Below are 513 nucleotides of genomic sequence, written 5' to 3' on the forward strand. Positions count from 1 at the left end.
TATTTGCCCTTTTGTGATTAAAATAGTTAATTTTATGTCATGTGAATTTCATGTTGATTGGAAGGAAAGGGAGAAAGAAAGAAAGGAAGGAAGAAAGAAAGGAAGGAAGGAAGGAAGGGAGGGAGGAAGGGAGGAAGGAAGAAAGGGAGAGAGAGGGAGGGAGGGAAGGAAGGGTGGAAGAAAAGAAAAGAAACCAATCAATCCATCTTAGCCCCCTCCTCACTGAGACTGTTGTAGCCACAGACTGGATCTGGGTCAAGGTGACCGCAGCCCCTTCTGAATCTACCCTTCACCCTCCACTGTCATCCCCAGGGATGAGACTGAATTGGCAGCAGGTCAAAATAAAATGTTTGTGGGGCAGTAGCAGCCTTAGGGGGCCTGTGAGATGCTGGCGGGAGAAAATGCCGTCCTCAGATAACAGCTTCATGAACAACTCTCAGGTTTAAGTGCATGAGAAAAGTGTCTCGGCTGTGGTTTCCTCTCTAAGTGTTCCAGAGTGGACAGCTCATTCCT

Source organism: Lipotes vexillifer, unplaced genomic scaffold (assembly GCF_000442215.2).
Source record: "Lipotes vexillifer unplaced genomic scaffold, Lipotes_vexillifer_v1.1 scaffold778, whole genome shotgun sequence".
In the NCBI taxonomy this organism is placed as follows: Eukaryota; Metazoa; Chordata; class Mammalia; order Artiodactyla; family Lipotidae; genus Lipotes; species Lipotes vexillifer.